Raw genomic sequence first — 17,651 nt, 5'->3', positions numbered from 1 at the left:
CTATAACACATTTTTTCTTTAAGTAATGTACAATAGTTTTATTAACCTCAGAGTGTAACAAGTAACCATTTTAATGTTTTGTGTTTTTAATCTTTACTGTAAATTATTTTATAGGTGTCTCTCTTCCTGGCATCTCAAGATGTTAGGCGTATTGTGTGTGGTGTGCAGCACTTGTGTATTTGCATTACTGGTACTCCTCTTAGTCCAGATAAACTGAGCGTCAGGAGCCTAACCTGTTCCTATCCTCTTTCCATCTTCCTGGCAATTTTCTTATTTTTTATTTTTTTTAAAAAAGAGGTCTCCCTATGAAATATGTGAATGTAAAATCTGCTCTGCATGTGTTGGTCATCTTTTTAACTCTCTAACTTGTAGCAATGCAGAAAAAGCCCTTCAGAACCCAAATATTGTTCATTAACCTGTTAGGGATTTAGTGTGTCAAAGGGATGGGGAGCGGGTCATGATACCTGTTGCTTGTGCCAGCCACTAATCATACAGACATTTAAATATATGCATAACTTTACTCATATGAGTTGTCCCATTTAAAGTCCGTCAAACTACTTGTGGGTTAAGTTAAATTAAATTTGGCAGGACTGGGGCCTACTTTTACTTTTCAAAAACGTTATTTGCGGTAAGAGACAGAATCTGCAACCCTATTCACACATTGAAGTAAACACTACTCAACTTGAGAAAGGGCTGCAGAATTTGGCCCACTGGGAGGTGGCTTTGAAGAAACGCTGGAATAAACGTTGCTATGTTCTTTAAAATTATATTAAATTAGACCTCTGAAGTATACTAAAACTCAAATGCAGTGCCTGCAATATCTAATATCTATTTAGTATCTATTTAATATCTATGCAGTGCCTGCAATATCTAATATCTATTTCAATCGCTCACACATTTTTTTTATTTTATTTTGTGCATAATTTGTTCAACATAGCATACTGGGCTTGGGCTGCAGAGCCACAATGTGCGGGCGGGAAGATGTAAAAACAAAGGTGCCTTAAAGATAATTTTTTCACTCCCTTAACCTGCACTGAACTGCATCAGGATCATCTCCCTTTTCTAGGTGTGCTGGCTGCAAATGGTCACCTGGAGTAAAAAATGCAGCTAAGGATTGACTTGGCTCCATCTCCTCTGGCCACACCCTCTTGTCCCTGCAGTGCTGCTAGTAGGGTGAAGGAGGGATACCATTAGAGTCCCTACAATGTCTCTGCATCACTGAGGAATCCCCTTATGTTCATGTGACCTTCCCTGGTCTGGTTAAGTCAGCTCTGTGGGCAGAATAAGCAGTGGTGCTGTACAAAGCAGTTACCCCAGAGAATGCACTCTGTTGCCATGGATTTGAAATGGCAACCTACAGCCATCCTGTCTCCCTGGTATCTGCATCACAAAAGATACCCACCCCATAGGGTAGGTGTGGTGGATTGTCATTTAAAGGTGGCCTGTCATAAGGACAACCTGGGCCTCAGATGTCTGGCAAGAAAATACGGTTGTTTCACTTATGACAGCCAAAACTAGGGGTTAACATTTTGATTGCATCTGATCTGAGGCTGGGAATGAAAATTAGCTTTCTGCTTCAGTTCGCATGGAAAGGCTGCCAGTGACCACTTCACCCACCCTGCAGACATGTGGGCCTGGAAGTGAGGAGGGGGGAGCAGGAGGGAGCATCACCAGAAAGGCAGAGAGACTTGGCTCTTGGCCATGAGCAGGAGCAGCGACAGCTGTCTTCAGGGCCCCAGGAGCTAGTCACTTATGTCAGCAGAGCCAACACTCCTTAAACTCTGAGGGGGAATGATTGGATGGGAATTGTGTGAAGAAAACAGAGGGCAAGACCAGGAGTTGCTTTGTATAAAGCAACCTTTTTTTGTTTGTTTTATTCTCCTTGATACCAGGGAGACGGGATGGCTCAGGGTGTTAGTAATAAGATGTGGTGAAGCTTTTTACCTTGCAGGTTGACATTTCAAATTCAGTTCAGGGGAGCAATGAATTAAAGTCATTACCACCAGTTAGCTGTCTGAACTTTGAGACAGGTGCACATTGCAAAATTCCCCCCTATAATTGGCACTCCGTAGAGGGGTCCTGGATTGAATATATATGAGAAGTGAATTACCTTCTTATCTGTCCTGGGAGTAATTCTTCCCGTTCAGGGCTGAGACCGTTGGCAGGGGAGGCTACTTTGCAGGATCTGTTCAGTCTCCTGGCTCTCAGTCCCTCACTTTTCACAAGAAGACTAAATTATCAAGGTGAAGTGCTGCGTCCCCAATGCTCAGTACAATAATATTGTGCTGGGATGCCGTATGCCATACAATGAATAACCAATATAATTGACATTCTTTGGGATTTTTGTCATGGTCCTCTGTCAGGCTGAAGTTTTTGTTAAGACTCAGGCTAGTTTTACTAATAGGAACAGCACGTTGTATATTCCTCCAGAAATCTCACAAGTACTTCATAAATTTTAATACTTTAGCTGTGTCAACAGCCTGCTCAGGTAGAATAAGTACTATCCCCATTTTTGCAACTGGGAAACTGGCACATGAATGCTCCCAGTCTTGTGCCTGAACCAGTAGGTCATACTTCCTGTCTAGGAAGCTGAATACACAAAACTGTAGGTTCATAGACAACCATCATTTAATAGGTGGCATACAAGTACTAATAGAACTGAGAAATCTAGTCACTGCTGATATATTGGATCTAGCTTCCAACTGATGCGTGGTGGAACGTTGTGAATTTTTTGCATTTAAAAAGTGAGATTTTGTGCTTGTGAAAGGAGACAGGTCCACTGTTGTCAACCCTTCTCACCACTCACACCAGAGCCTGAGTAAATGAATGGACCTTTAAACCAGTCCATGATCTGAAATATTACAAACTTTGGCCGCTCTGGGATTAATGAGGGAAAGAAGTTGCAGAGTTAATGGACCGCTGCTGGAAAAGCCAGCCCAACAACTCCCCTTGATGTTCAGATGTAGGGACTTTGAGTGAGAATGCATCAGCTGACTTGATGTACTACTGATGCACAGAGCGCAAGAATGGAGTCAGTACACTGTCCAGGTCTGAACAAAGAGATGTAGAGGTTTGTGCCCAAACTGACCGTATGTTCTCTCAAATTGCATCACTGAAACCACTGCAGGAGATAGTGACTGCTCAATATTTTTATTTAATGCCTATTACATTACCAACCAGAGACTGCAATCAGGATTGATGCTAGGTGGTACAGAGACAAATACTAAAGCACTGCCCTTGTCCAGAAGAGCTTACAGATACAGATTGAAAAGTAGGAGTGACGAAATAGAACACTGCAAGATGGAGCCATCAGAATAGCTGCAAAACAACCAAGATGATAGTGATAGGTAATCTTTGGTCTTGTCCTGACTAGGATTTAAAGGTTGCTAGAACATGTTAGCCAACTTTCTAGCTAACTCTTTTAAAAGTCCAGAGTGGACAGAGCACGCAGCTTTTAACAGCTGCTGAAGTGGTTGAGTTAAAGCTTCGGTGGAGTCAAGGGTTTACCTTGAACAGCTGACACCTGTTAAAACTACAACTTGCCTTGTCTATGCTGGGATTTTAACATGTTAAAAATATACCTTTTTTCTCCTAATGAAGATAAGTCCATAGTCAGACATCAAGGAATGCTGAGGGCTACAGCCAGGGTTCTCTCTCCACCGTCATCTCAATAAACTTGTCCAATAGAGGCAGACAGGACACAGGAAGGTAGCACAATCATTAGAGGCTGTCCATAAATTACTTACTTGTTTTTTGGTGGGGTTTTTTCAAGACTCTCTCTCCCTCCCCCCCCATAACACTGAGACAAATGCACAGACTTAAGGACCCACCCAATGCATTATATAATTTATGGACAGCCTTTTAACACCAGGATATGGATAATTTGATCAAGGGCCTAATTATTTGAGTGATTACTGATCCCTGCCCTCCCTCTGAGAGGTTCCGTTAATTGACGAGAACAGTGTACCCAGTATCCCCCCACTGGATTTCTTCCCCCCCGCCCCGATGGTAGCCTGAAGCTTTCTAAGCACAACTAGAACCCTACGGAATGAAACTTGGCCAGACACCATAGGCATTTATCCTGTCCAGACGGGGTGCCCCTGCGGACACCATCCACATCCATGTGATACTAGCTATAAAAAGTTAGAAAACTCATCAAAACCGAGAAATACTTGAGTGTTTGCAGGTGATGGAAGCCGGGATTCACCAATCTACTGTGGTCTAAAAATTCGGCATAGGAATTGCACTGACTTGCTTAAAAAAAGGTTTATTGCTATAACTCTTTTCTACTCCCATCCCATTATGTTTATAATCTTTCAGCGTATTTGTATATGACACCTTTGAGATCTCTGTGGCAGGGACCTGTCTCTCTGTTCTATAAGGGAATTAGCACACTTTGAGACTGGAACAAATAAGAAGGCTTAAAAGAAGTTTTCCAAAGGAAATTATTTTGCTTTTCACACTATCTAAAATAACCCCACTTATTTTTATAGACCCTTATCCATTGAAGGACACCAAAGTGCTTTACAACTGTATAGATACATTATGCTACTGAAATGCAGCCACCTCTAGAGTGAAAGGCGGGGGGGCGGGGAGCTGAAGAGACGTATTGGCCAGGTCACCAGGAGGAAAACCCTTTCCTTATGAAAAGTGCTCTGCACTCTATAATGCTGACATAAACCAGAAAAGGAACCTTGGCTTCTAAAGTCTCTTTTTAACCTGTACACATTATACTGCATGATACTCAGGGTGCCTGGGATTGATGAAAAGGCTTAGTCAGTCTTGCTAAAGCTTGGCATTTAGCTGTAAATAGTGCAAATTTTAATGTCTGGGTGTCTGAGTCTCCTGAGTAGTAAAGGTACCTTTACTGGGTGTAAGAAAATAGCTACTTTTAAAAACAGAATTCTGTTGTTTGTTTGTTTGTTGAATCCTGGATACTACTCTTGTATTCAGCTTGTTGAATATAAAGGCTGCATTCAGTTTCTTAGTGTTAAAAGTGTTTTATAGATCTCTTTAAAAGTAGCAAAATTGGGTCCAGCTATAATTATGGCGTTGCACTGCTTTATAGTGGAGGCTGAATTTTCACTGCATCTCTATGTAAAACCAGTTTTTTAGCCCAGCATCTACAGTACAGTATATCTGTTAAATGAAGTGAAGGATCAGCTAAACAAAGTGAAGTTTTCATTTGAGGGGATCCTGACTTAAGTTGCCAACCATGGTTGTTGGTATGACCCATGAATTTCTTTACTTTTGGATTCAAGATTGGTCTTAAGGCACTCTGGCAGCGCTCTGTGTAATTGCTGTCCTGAGGGTTGTGTAGTTCACGTGAGGGCTAAGGAATTGAGCCCTAAATTGGCATGGACTTGGACTGTGGGCTTGACTTCTGCTTTCACATGCGTAATCAGGAGTGACTGTATGTGACAGTTGAGTTCCAGGATGTTAAAAACAATGTGAAAGCAGACCCTGGCTGTGTGCTAACTGCATTATTCTCAAGGTATGTAACTTAGACAACGAGATGTTTTTATGTTTATCTAACAGCTGCAGCCCAGGAGCCAAGAACATACCTGCATGGCCAAATCACCTCGCATTCTGTCCGAGTAGCAGGCTGAACATTGGGTATCTTTGTTGAGGGGCTGTAGGAGAAAGAGATGTCTTCCTGCCCCTTACTGTCCCTCACTGCCCAAGTACCAGAGTCACTCTACTAAGGTTACTTCAACTCATCAGCTGACCTAGCCTTCCTGCATGCCTCTGTCGCTTGGGATGGGCCATGGAATCCACACAGCTGTGCATCCCAATAGCTCCTTGTTGCACTGCAGGTAGCTTCTGCTAAACTGTGCTTTGTGGTGTACGCTTCTAAACCCTGTGCGGGGTTGGGCACCCAAAGCCATCATCAGTGCAAAGGAACCACATCTGTTCTGCTCCTGGGGCATGGACCTTTGCAGCCATGGAGTTGGAGGGTGGTTTTGCTATGTCATGCAGGTACAGTGCATCCCTTTTTATAAGGTGCTTTGTTAAACTTTTGATATAAACCATCTGTATTCTGACTTGCAACTCCATTAAAGTTAATTGCAGTTTTCCTCTCTGACTTCCACCAGTTGGTAGGTGCTTTCTTACCATTTAATGCTGGTAGCACACCGAAAGAAAGGCAGACATATTAGTTGAAGGCTTTTATAGGGGTTCACTACTTCTTCACCTGCCCTTCCATTTGAGACAAACTGTGATGTTTGCCTTCCAAGCTGCTATTTCACACAACTTCTTCACCACTCAGAAGTGAATACACACAGCAGGGTATGAAAGGATATGCTGATGAATCATAGAGGCACTTCTGCAGTAGGGAAAAATCCTAAATGGATTTCTCTGGGTGCTAGAGGGATGTTTTGTTGTTCTTGGAGATGCCTTTTTCTTATCTTTTATACTTAGTTTTGTAGGGAGGGACAAAATAGCTTTCTTTCTCTATTTTGATATCTGGGAAGTCCGTAATGATGAATTAGTGACCTCACTGTTATTTCCTTGGCCACCGAGTGTTCCTGTGACATCACTGTGACTGTTGTATGAATACATCTGAGAGCCCTCCCTCACCCAATCACCACCACCACTCCTCAGATACTAATCTCTTTGCTAGCAGGTGGAATACAGAAGTTTTATTGCTGTTGAAAATTGCTTTTTCAGTAGTTTCTTTTTTTATTTTAAGTTTGTGTCCATGTGACAATCTGCTTAAATCACATGTAAGTCATAAAAAGACTCCCCGCCCCCTCCCCCCAACATCTTGTTTGTTTGTTTGTTTTACTACCCAAGATTGTGGTCCAAGTTTTGTTTTGACTATACCAGGGTATATCTGGAGTAACTTCATTCAAGTCAGTTACTCCAAGTAAACCTGTGTAACCAAGAGCAGAATTTTGTCTTCTGTATCAACAGTTCATTTAAGCCATCTCTAAGGGCATGTCTACACTTGCCTCCAGAACAATTGATCCAGCGGGGGCCGATTTATCGCGTCTAGTGAAGACGTGATAAATCGACCACCAAGCACTCTCCCGTCGACTCCGGAACTCCACTGGAGGGAGAAGCATAGGCGGAGTCAATGGGGGAGCAGCAGAAGTCGACCTACCGCAGTGAAGACGCCGCGGTAAGTAGCTCTAAGTACGTCAGCTTCCGCTACACTATTTTCGTAACTGAAGTTGCGTAACTTAGACCAACTTAGCTCACGCCTCTTCTCCCCTCCTCCCTCCCCCCAGTGTAGACCAGGCCTCTCCGTAACTCCTAAGAGTGTAGCATATATTTGAGCAACTATTGCACATGTAAGGTCATGTTATAAGGTGCATGACTTAAGGCAGGGGTCCCCAACGCGGTGCCTGTGGGTGCAGTGGAGCCCACCAGGGCAGTTGTGTGCACCCGCAGGACACCGCACTGCCGAAATGGCGCCGCCAAGCAAGGTTGCTGGAGAACTGCCTGCCGAAATGCCGCCGGGAACCATTGCGGTTTCTCGGCAGCATTTCAGCGGTGATGCTTCTTTCTGCTGCCGCTTCTCAGCAGCGGGGTGTCTGACGCCCGCCAAAGTCTTCTGGGAATAGGAATGTGCTGTTCCCACAGAAAGGTTGGGAACCACTGACTTAAGGTGTGCTAAAAGCCAAGTAACACTGAACACGTGCATATAAGAGTGCAATAATTCTCTTGGAAATGTGCTTCATAGATTGTGTTAGTGCAGATTAAGTGTAGTAATAAAACATAGAGTATGGAGAAGTGTTGAAGCCTGCATATTATTGATCTAGACGATCCATGATATAATAATCTATCACAAAGGTTCATTTGTTTTCAAATTTCTAAAAGTTTATTTTATTTACTCAGGGCAAGACGGTGTAAAACCAGAAAACTCACAATGAAGTCTAAACCTTCATCCTAAACACACCTACTTCATATGTAGATATTGCAGCTGCCTGTCTATAGGCTCTGCAGTTCTGGGCAGTCTTGTGTAGCATGTGTACTGCAGTGCTTTTAGTACAAAGGAGTAAATTAGAAAAGTTCTGTCCTAACTTCTTTCCATGGCCTTCTTTTAAGCTGAATCTTCACCACTGTTCTAGTATGTTGATTGCTGTGGGTGGGGGCGGGATTTTTTTGTTTGCGTCAATAATTTTTACATCTATGATACAAGAAGCAATGATGAGTAGATCTACAGAAGATATTTTTAAACATACTGTGATTTTTCTAGAACTAACATTTTGAGATGAATAGAAGTCGAAGCTATAGCTGCATACAGTGTGAGACCAATAACTGATGTATGTGGAGTTTTTTTTTTTTTTTTTTTTTTCCCCCTAGGAAAACAGACTTTATATTATGAAGGAGAGGCTGCTTCATAGATGCAAAATTAAATGGTAGTTCATTTCAGACATCTTAACATGGGCGATATTTTGTTTTGGGTCATGTTATTTTTATATAAACTATGCATAGTTTCATGAAGTATATAGGCAGTAGTTTCTCCCTTTTCCCACCTCCACTAATGTTGAGAATTAGACTGTTTTTGCCAAGTAAGTAAAATTTGTTTAGCACCATCTGTGTGAGCAATTATACCTTTCACTTACCTATTCGATTTTTTAAATATTTAAAAATAGACATTTCTGTTAAAAACTGTTACTAAGAACAGCTGTTTTGGTTCCACTCTTTCCTTAATAAGCTAAATTGATTATTTAGTGTTTACCTTTTGCCTTTTTTCCTCCGCTGCAGAGCATATATTCCCCAAGAATTAAATTTCATTTCTATGGAATGCTTAGTTTTAGATGTGCTTTTTCAAATTTGGAGACAGTATCCACTAGGGGTTAGAGAAAAGGTCTGGGAGTCTGGAAACCTGGGTTGTTTTGATGACTGTTGTTGGCTTGCTGCGTAGCCTTGGGCAAATTGCCTAACTTCTGTGCCGGAGGCCTGATCTCCACACAGTTTTGTGTAACTATGTCAGGGATGTGATGTTTATTTATTTAATTTATAACCAATATAGTTATACTGATACAGCCCCTAGTGTGGGTGCAGTTATACTACTATAACTTATATCACTTCGTCTATGGGAATAAGCTATACAGGTATAAGCACTTTTTCATCCCCGTAATACTGCCTCCATGCAAGAGTGATTGTACAGCTTTAATGATACCAGTATAGTAAAAGTGGTGCAACTTTTCTGTATAGACCAGGCTTGAGTTTCCCTCTCTGTAAAATGTGAATAATCCTTTATAAAGCACTTTGCATCAGAGGAAATGCACTTTAAAAGTGCAAAGTAATTATTTGTAGCAATAGTAATTTTGTATGGTTTCAAGCCTTTTGTATTTGATGTGAGACTAGTATGAAAAGAACTTGGAAATCAGCTCTCAGAAAGGAAAAGGACAAGCTAACCTTGGCACCTGGGGCCCTGGCTATTGTGCTTCAGAAAGGAAGTGAAACATGTTGAGCTCCCTGACGTGATATTCTCACAGAAGATGGAGGAAGTTGCTACAGTTGAAACTGTAATTCTGGATCTCTTCTTGCTTGGTTTAAGGGGGTGGGGTAGGGAAGGAGGGTTACACAAAGCGCAAAAAAAAAAAAAAAGAAGCCACAGGCAAAGTTAGATAAGTTGCTGACAAAACTGCTAATGGACGTTGTTTGGGAGGGAAGGGCTGTAGAACAGAGAATGTTTCCTCTGCTGGCTGTTTATGAAGAGAAAGGTAATGAGGGAGGCAGCAGGGGAGTGATGGAGGAGAGAATAGAATGGCTGCTTCTCTCTCTCTAGTTGCTGACTAAACAGTTCTGTCAGCTGGCAGTCGACACAGCCTGAGGATTCGAGATAGCTCCTGGAGGGTGGGGATGGTTACAGGGGGGAAGGGCTGGTAGTGCTTCAGCAGCAACTGCTGCTTCTGCAGCTCAGTTGCAGTTCAGAGAAGTTTTTTAAACCATGAAGAATACTCACGGCACTGACTTTCCTTGGAGTTTATATTGTGTGTACGTGTGTGTGTGTGTGTGTGTGTCTGTCGTTTTCACTTGCTAAGTATTTAAGCAATATCTTTTAAAAGAAGAAACTCAAGGGTTTGTCTACACTGGAGATTTTTCTAGTTATGCTGGTTTAATTAAACAGAGAGAACTTCCCATCTGGCCACTCTGATTCCAGAATAAGAGGAGCTTTTTGGGGGGTTAGTTTAAGCCACTTCCAGAGTGACACAAGCTAAACCACCCCCAACGAGCCGGCAGTAGCCATATCGGCAGGGGAGCGTCTCCTGCTGAGATAGTGCTGTCCACTCTGGTGCTTTTGTTGGTGAAACTTCTGTCGATCAGGGGTGTGAAAAAACACCCACACCCTGACTGGCAAGTTTTACCAACAAAAGTGCTCGTGCAGACGTACTCTTATTTCAGAATAAGGCCCTCCTGCTAAATCAGCGAAACACTTTTAGCTACTCCTTGATGCTAAAGTAGCCGCCTTGGATTTGTAGGAAGAAATAGTTCTCTATCAAGGCTATGATGTATGCAGTGTTGTTGTAGCTGTGTCGGTCCCAGGACATTAGTGAGACAAGGTGGGCGAGGGAATATCTTTTATTGGACCAGCTTCTGTTAGTGAGAGAGACAAGCTTGTACAGAGCTCTTCTTCAGCTCTGGGCTGTGTGAAGAGCTCTCTGTAAGCTAGAAAGTTTCTCTCTCCAGCAGAAGTTGCTCCAATAAAAGATATTCCCTCACCCCGCCTTGTCTTTCTAAGGCTATGATGTGGCAGCCCTAGAGACATTTTAATGATCCCTGCTAGAACTATGATTCTGCTAGAACTAACGCTATTTTTCATACAGATGACTGTCGGAAGCATGTCATAAGGATGGAATAAGATCCTTGAGTTGTTTCCTCTTTCAGTCATGTGCTTGCTTTCTTTGTTTTGTAGCTGTAAGTAAAGGATGGGTGAACGTGAATCACTTTATACCAGTTAACTCCTCTTCCTTATGACTCTGCAATGAGCAAGATAGCGAGTCTCTGTCTTGACAGGTGAAAAAGGGAGTGTTTCAGTTAAGCTCAATTGAAAAAGCACTCAATGCTTGTTAAGATTCAGGCTGATACATTGGAAGCCATTTTAACTGGCCATGCACAGCTTCAACTGTGTTAGTCTCTACATCCTAAGAAGTGTTAAGAGAGCTTTTTTGGTCCTGCTAAGCCAACTGGATGATTGAAAAGCACACACTCATTTTGCCAGTCAAGACAGAGGTAGAGAGACACAGGAGCTAATGTTCCAATGCTGGCTAGTAATAAAGCACTGATGTTATGGTTGGTATAATTTGCTGTTGTGGATTTTAAATCTTTTTAATTCTTATCTGCCAAAGGAAATTCCTCATGCATCAAGAAATACAAATGTGTTCCCAAAGAGCTGTCAAGTTTGTAGAAACTTTTCTGTTGTGACGTGGAAACCTGTATAACGCCACATAGTTTTAATTCATTTCACCTTCACACCATGCCCATCCATCACTTTAACACAGTTCTCAAAATTGGTGAATTTTGTTCTTCTTACTTCATAACTTAGAGGTGTGTAGTTTGTACACACAAGTTAAACAGTGGTATTTTCATAGTACTTTGCATTCCTGTGTTGAAAGACATGCTGGCAGTTGGATTTTAGTTCCCTGTTGATCTAGACTAATTAGGTGTTTGCTGCTTGATGTGGAGATGCTATAAAATACATTAGTGATTGTTGCACTTAAGTGCATAATTACTGACTTAATTATTCCACAGTCCCCTGTTCTCTTTAAACACTAAAATAATTTACCTTGCATTTAAAAAAATAAAATAAAATCAGCACTTGTGCTACATTTTTTTTAAAGAGGATTTTAGGATTCACTGTGTTTGCTTTTACCTATCACAAAAAGAGAGAGAAATCCACTGGGGAAGAAAATTAATCTGTTGTAAAACTGCTCATAATTTTAGCCATTATTGTTCTGTAAGATCAAATACTTGCTAGTGTACATTATTTACATGTCTACAAAATAGCCATGGTAGCCAAATGGGTCATGATGCTTCAAAAACTGAATTCAGTTGTACCCCATTTCTCCTACTACTGTACACTTGGCTCTAGGGCCTGATTTTCAGAAATACTGAGCAGCCAGACATTGCTGCGAGCCCTTTTGAAAATCAGGCTTGTAGTATGTGGGATGGAAAGTTGTGTAGGTCTAGGTAAACAATTTTTAAAAATATTTTGATATGTTTGTAAAACTTCAGTGAGTGTTTCTTCCATTTTGTTGAATAAAATCAGTTAAATAGTTTACCTGGTGCACAAGATGTGAAAGGCAATTAGAAAATAATTTAGATGATCTATGAAAAGAGAGTTTGTCACTGAACTGGGAGACTGGTTTGACCTTCTTAGCCTTATGAGCTTGTCTGTGGTTTCCAGCCAAAGGCTCTCACTTTGAGAGAGCCTCACTTTTAGTGCTGAACTATTTTTTGACGCACTGAATGAATGCAATATGTTAACACTCCTGTAAGTCCCAGAATTGCTTGGCTGCCCCTTGCCCTGCCTGCCTCATACTGGCTGAAAAGGTACCATTGTTTGCTCTGCAAACAGTGGGTGATGTTTGTTTCCAAGGTGACTGTGATTCTATTGCAGCCGTTTAGTACAAAAAAAAAAGTTGGTTTTACGCACCTGAGAGCATCCTGCTCTGACAAAAGGACAATGAGGGCAGAAAAGAGACAAGGTGGTGAGTTTTCTGGTAGCGCTGTAAATGGCTGTAAAAAGATAGAAATGTGGGCATTTGAAGAAGTAACATGCAAAATGTCAGTAAGCTAAAATTAAGAGTGGTGATGTATATTTCTTAGCATGAACCCAATGTCTTGTTAAAACCAAAACTGTAGCGGTAAGCCTGTCAAAAATACTTAAATTATTATTTATTGTATTTTAAAATGCACATTTTAAAAGTGCTTGAGTGAAGATAAGCACTTTATGAGAAGGCCCTACTTCCCTTCTTAACTAACATGTGCTCAGGCAGCTGCTGAAATGTTAAACCTTGTAGTTTGTTTGAACAGCCAAAATAATATCGTTTTCTCCTCTGAAACAGACACAAAGTATGCATTTATTTATTTATTTATTTAAAAAAGAGGTTTGGAAGGTTTTGTTAAAGAAGGGATGTATAAAATTTCCAACTGAAAAACTGGAAAAAGGAATTCAGTAATTCTGCTAAGCCTTTCTGGACACGTAGATGTTTTAAAAACATCTACTTTGGGTTAAATTATGCATCCCACAGAAAGTAGGCCACAGTCACCAATACTTGATTTCCCTTTTTCTTTTATGTGTTCTAGAAAACAAACTTTTTGAGTATGAGTCTCACAGTATCAGTGACTAACTCTCTCAAACAATTGAAGAGATGGATTTAAAGTTCTTGGTTTTTTTTCATTTTTTTTTTCCCCCCGACTACTGACACTTGTATTTGGGCAGTGAAAAAGCCTAGTTAAGAAGTAAAATGTGTGCACTTTTTTTTTTTTTTAATTGGTTATGGATGCGGTTAGCAGAACTTTGCCTTTCTTTTCCCCCTATCAGGTTTAGTACAGTTCATACGCAGGTTTCAGTAAACATTAACCACTTTTATCAGGCCTCGTAGCATGCTAAATGGTTAGCAAAGAGCATGTGCCGAGAGAGACAGATGAAATGTACAAGTCCAAGGTCAAAAGGATGGTAGATTTTTCTTTATTTTAACAAGAGGCAGAGATGACTACAGTTTGTGAAAAGGGTAGATTTGTGTAAAAAACAAAACAAAACAGGTTTTTCTCCTTTTATCTTTCATTGAAACAAAAGTATTCAAGTGTAATTTAACGTGTGTGTGTTGGTTATAGTGGATTTGTTCTGATTTTTCTGTCCTAACACGCTACTTCAGAGAATAACAAATTAACTTTTCAACAACTTTGTTCAAAATTGGGCCTGCTCCTATATAGCAATGACAAACTGCCCATTAATTTCAGTGGTGCAAGATGGAGCCCAAAGAGCAAGAGATCTTGGCTCCCATGAAGAAATGATGGGAAATCATCCTGAGTAGAAACTGGATTTAGAAGAATCTTTTCTTCTCTTAGATGAGGTGAAGATTTTCTTGGATTGCCCTTTCTTTTTTTCTTTTTTAATTGTATCGGTAATACAGTACTACTGAATTCTCTGTAAAGTAACATATACACTGAACAGCTGAGAAATGAAAATTAGGTAAATTGTGATTGCAGTGATTTAATTATAAATTGGTCAGTCTCTAAGGTGCCACTAGTACTCCTTTTCTTTTTGCGAATACAGACTAACATGACTGCTACTCTGAAACCTTAATTATATGAGGTATCAAAGAAACAGTAATCAGAACACAAAGCAAGGCCTGCCATAATAATAACTTTTGAAATATAAGGTGCAAGTGGTCAAGTACTTAGTATTTCATTAAAATAATTTATTATGCTAATCAATACACCTGATCCCCCACCTCCAGCCAAAGAACAGTTTAGTTAAATTATTTTAATGCTCGTTTTGATTTTTGTTTTCTAGGAAACATTATGCAAAGATTATGATTAAGCAGAAAGTTGTAGCCCTACCTTAAATCTTCAAAAATTAAAAAACAAACAAACAAAAAAACCCCCAAACCAACGCAACCCAAACCCACTATAAATGAAATGAGTGAAATTTGAGGAACACTTTGCCGTACAGACATGGCCTTCAAATAAGTATAATGTGTGCATAGTTAAAATCTTATCTTTTTGTGTATTTGGTGATGAAAATAGATTCAGTGCAGGAAACTAGAGGAATCTCATATAGAAATATTAGCTGCCTCACTCAGCAAACAGCTTCCTTGAGCTGAGCATTTTGGGGCAGCGGGGTACAGTTTTCTGTTGGCAGGGCATGTTTTGAATGCTTTGAGTCCGATTCTCCTCTCACATATTGGAGTGTAAATCAGGATTGACTCCATTAAAGTCAGTGGAGTCACACCAGTATGAAAGAGGAGGATCAGACACCTTTGTTCTGTCTTAAGTTGGGGGATGTGAAGAAGAGGCAGAGAGGGGCATTCTAGCTGAAATAAGTTACACATGCATACAGCTTGTTTTAACTCAAACACATCTGTCATAAGCTAAAACAAGATGGTTCAAGTTTTAATTTTTTATTTGTTTTTCATATTTTGCCTTGGGAGTGGGGTGGGGTGGGGGAAGAGAGGGAAAGTGCAGATGTGTCAGGCTGGATTTGTGATGTCTAAAGTTTCTGATACACTGTGAGAACACTGTAAAGTTCTCTCTTGCTCTCTCGGTGATGGATGACACCTTCTGCTGTAACAGTGCACTGCTGTCAGTCAGTGGAGCGAGAGCAGGGCAGAACAGCTGGGTGGAGCATAATGATTGGTCCAGAAGCACCACATGAGGAAGGGAGGAGGGAAGCTACTGCTGCTACAGTTGGCCAATGCTCTTTCCTTGTACTTTGGCCTGCATCTTCATGCCTGTAGCTCTACTGAAGTGGGGGGAGAGGGGGAAAGAGAGAGATTAGTTTTAAAGACAGTCTTGTAATTACAACCTTTTTAGTGTTGCAGTATTTCACCTAAACATACAAAGAACTTACTGTGGTTTTGATCTTAAATAACAGCAACATTTAACAAATCACCATAAACAAGTAAAGTAAAAAGCTGCATGTTTCAGACAGGATTTTTTTTTTTTTACCTGCTTGTAAAATGACTTTTCAATTAGTATTATTGTAATCATTTCTGCAAATATAATACAAACTTTATTTCAATAAAATTGTACTGATCAAAGAAGTAATCAGAAAAGAAAAATATTACCATTAATCTTGAAATGTCTTGCCAATCATTACCAAGTTCTGTAATCCAGTAATTCCTGACCAACTTTTGTTCTTTCACATCAGTAACCCCACAGATCATACTGTGAGTCTTCAGCTTGCTTGCAGTTTTGGGGAAAGAAACCCCATCTCCTGAATAGCTTACCACTTTGGTCTGCCTTTATAGCTGCTTCTATGTGGACAGACGTGCCCACTGCTGACCTGTGAGACCAAAACTCTCCTCTCTCAAGGGTTTTAATGCTAAAATTTTGCCTTGCTCTTTACACTAATCACAGATTGAAGCACTTCACGAAGTCAGAAGGGGATATATGTACATGAATCCACTTCTAGATTATATCCTCACAAAGGCTCTATCCAAGGAAAAAGCGCTCGGGTATGGACTTCCAACTAGAGCCAGTTGAAAAACTTGAAAAATGTCATAACAAAAATTTGTTGGGACTTTTTAAATTAAAAATGTGGGAAGTTTAGAGCTCTCCTGAAAAATTCAGTTGCTAACGCAGCGTGGTTTCCTGGGTGAATAGGGAAAAGAGCCTAGCCAATAACAGACTTGACCTCCACCAAACATTAATTCGTATGGAAAGACATCAGAAAACTCTGTGCAGCATATGGAAGATTTGAAAAAACCTAGTAGAAGAAGTGCAGTGGATCACGAGCCCGCTAGGCATGGTTGTCCAATGCGAGATCTTCCATATGAGGCTAATAGAAGGTTTTGTTTTGGCACTCCCACCAAGACTGCCACCAGCATGACCAGGCCTCCAAAGTTCAACTCTCTCCCAATCTGATGTAGTCTGACACACTCTTTCCCACTTCTCCCACATGTAGATGGAAAAATTCAGATTCCCTGAGAGACACCAGATTTCAGAACTGCACTGATTGGGGTGGATCTAGGGAAATAGATCCCTCCATAGGAACAACCTAGAGACATGGCTGTCAAGGGGAAATAAGTACACCATCTATCTTCAGGAACAGAGAGACGTAAATGGAAGCCCCAAGCTACTATTTTTGTCCATACCAAACCCATGTAGTAACGAGAGACCATAATATTGTGCTGGGATATCAGATCTGCTTCTCTGCGATGGGAAGCTCGCCTGTTACTCTTCTAGGAAGAACCTCCTGTCTGGCAAGGCTTCTAACATCCACAGAAGGAACATCACCGTGCTGGATTGGCTGAGCCACCAAACAATAGACCAGGCAGGAATGGTGGTGCCTATGCACTGATAGCTTTCATCTAGTGATGCAGAGTTTTGGCTATATTGAACTAGATATATTTGCCTACAGATGCAGCTTCAATAAAGACAGAGTTCTTCTCAAGAAAAAGGCAGTAGGGAGCCGTCGGCGAACGCACTATCCTAAACTTAGCTGACCGGTCTACTTTATGCCTTTTCTCTCTATCTTCCATTCTCCACAATGCAGCATAAAGTCTTTACAGTATTGTCAACGTTTGCTTATTGGTAGGCTGCATTCCTCCAAACCCACTGGAGGATTTGTGGACTTGTCAATGCAGAAGAACTGGGAAATATATCCCATATGTATTTGAAAATCTCCTTTCTTCAAATGAGCGATCCACTGTTGTGACTAGGGTGACCAGATAGCAAGTGTGAAAAATCGGGACGAGGTGGAGGGTAATAGGAGCCTATATAAGAAAAAGACCCAAAAATTGGGACTGTCCCTATAAAATCAGGACATCTGGTCTTGTGACCCTTCCTTATTGCAGATGTGTAACAGTGCTGAAATTTACCGCAGGAAATGGCATTGCACGCTCTGTAGTAGAATGTTCAAATGAACATTTAACTTTCTACTATTACACGTAAGGCTAAACACCCTTCTCGGTGCCTACAATATCAAGATCCATTTTTCAGCTATAGATTCATAGATTTTTTTT

The 17,651-nt window shown here is 40.8% G+C and overlaps 1 protein-coding gene across 15 annotated transcripts in view; it reads left to right on the top strand.

The window, feature by feature from the left end:
* Window positions 1–17,651, top strand: part of RREB1 (ras responsive element binding protein 1) — a 140,603-nt gene that overhangs the window by 12,267 nt on the left and 110,685 nt on the right. For 2 of the 15 annotated variants that reach the window (XM_073332117.1, XM_073332112.1), the window contains exon 1: window positions 6,187–7,123. The exons of the other annotated variants lie outside the window; for them this stretch is intronic. The gene's annotated coding sequence lies outside the window, so the exon portion shown is untranslated. Of the gene's footprint in view, window positions 1–6,186; window positions 7,124–17,651 lie in introns of those variants that run through there. 15 annotated transcript variants of the gene reach the window in all.

The sequence above is a fragment of the Lepidochelys kempii genome, chromosome 2 (genome assembly GCF_965140285.1).
Source record: "Lepidochelys kempii isolate rLepKem1 chromosome 2, rLepKem1.hap1, whole genome shotgun sequence".
Lineage (NCBI taxonomy): Eukaryota > Metazoa > Chordata > Testudines > Cheloniidae > Lepidochelys > Lepidochelys kempii.
Note: the sequence above shows the minus strand (reverse complement) of the source record. Positions and strands in the feature narration are given on the sequence as shown.